This window comes from Octopus bimaculoides, chromosome 7 (assembly GCF_001194135.2).
Source record: "Octopus bimaculoides isolate UCB-OBI-ISO-001 chromosome 7, ASM119413v2, whole genome shotgun sequence".
NCBI classification, from domain to species: Eukaryota; Metazoa; Mollusca; class Cephalopoda; order Octopoda; family Octopodidae; genus Octopus; species Octopus bimaculoides.
In genome coordinates this window covers 52,024,077-52,026,043 of record NC_068987.1, presented here as the reverse complement: position 1 = coordinate 52,026,043, position 1,967 = coordinate 52,024,077, and positions in this window count along the sequence as shown.

The following is a 1,967-nucleotide window of genomic DNA, read 5'->3' as shown; positions in this document are numbered from 1 at the left end:
ATATATATATATATATATATATATATATATACATATATATATATATTTATTTATTTATGTGTGGGGGGAAAGTATGAGTGGCGTTAGATCATATAATAATATAAATAATATATAAGCATATGCATATATCCATACATATATGTACATACCTGCATCTTTATGTATATATAGATGCATATATGGGTACACGACATCTCAAAAAAACGTTAAACACAATGAGACACGAGACACATACCAACCACAATTGCTATCGGTGGAAGGGGACAAGCAAAAGCACAAAGACACTCATACTATACATATATACATATGACAGGCTTCTCTTAGTTTCTGTCCATCAAATCTTCACAACTCTGTTACCGCTCTGAGTTATTGTACAGAAAACATGATCAAGGTGCTACGTAGGGGAACTGAACCAAGAACTATGTGGTTGTGAAACAAATTTCTTACCAAACAGTCACGTCGTCTGCGCCTTCATAAGTATACGCATATCTTAACTGTTTAATTTGTATATGAGCGTAATATTTTTAGCATCCTAAAGTGGCGAGCAGGCAGACTTATTTGCGTGGCGTGGAAAATGCTTAGCGGCAGTTCATCTGTATTTACCTTCTGAATTCAAATGCGACTGGGATCGAATTTGGCTATACTCATTTCTCGTTCGAAATTGCATTTCATCCATTCGCAGTCTATAAAAATGTAGCAACTGAGCACTGGGATCGTTGTAATCGACGTAGCGTCATCCTTGATATTGACGGCCTTCTAACAAAATTTGAAATAAGTATTTCAGGGGCGTATTTTAAACCTCTGAGGGGGAACAAAGTAACTCATAAAGCAAGTACGATAGTACTTGCTTTATCAGTTACGTTAGTTACTTAGTACTAACGTACTAATACTATGTAAGATAGTACTTGCTTTATAGACCTCGTAATCAACTTAATTACATAATGCCTACATATCTTTAGTTTAGACAATCATGAAAGCATTTGAGGAACATTAAAAAAAATGTCTTTGTATAAAGTTTCATGTGTCTGGACTTTATTAGAACTTTATATTCCACTGTATTCTGTTTGGTTAAATACATGCAGCAAATATACTAGGATAGTGTCAAATTATTATCTTCCATTATATAGACGTTAGCGTTTAGTTTAAAAAATAGATTGTTTAGTATGTTTAATTTCAACATGCAAAATGATCCACATTTTTCTGAATAACGGCGAAGATGAAACTTTCCAAGTATGATTTTCATAAATCAGAAAACGAACATATCAACAACGGTAACTGTGAATTCAATAAAGCAAACCAAAGTGTTAACGAATGCATTCTAAAATAAGAAATTGAAAGAAATGATGCAAAGACATGCTTTGTAATTGAAAAGAAATGGACGGGAATTATGGAATAGAGTGGTGTTGAAATTGTTACTCGAGGAATATTATTTTGAATATTAATTTTAGGAAATTTCAGAGGTAAATTATATAGTTCCTTTATTATAGATATCTCGCAAATGAATAAACATTTTTAAAAATCACTAACGGCTTGTATGTTTAAAGGAATATAAAGCATTATATTAATATTTTTTTAATATTTTTAAGACAACAATTTGACAGTCAACTAAAATACGCATGGAAAAAAACTACAAATATTAATAAAGAATAATGCAACAGAGAAACGGTAAAAAGTTGCAAAAAAAAATTATTCTTGAGGAAATAATTCTAGCAAGTGAATATTTCTTTAATTTTCTGAAAATAGATTTTTTTAAAAGTAAATAAGTTTTATGATCATCTGCAAAATATATATTCATATCATATATTCTTGGAATTCAGTATTCAAGTTTTTAATGAAGGTGTTTCTACATTTTTCTTTGCTTCTCCCTACCTAACACTAATTCTCTCTCTTTATATTTCTCTCTGGCTCTCTGTCTCATTCTGTCCCTATACACACACAAGCACACACACACAAACACACACACACAC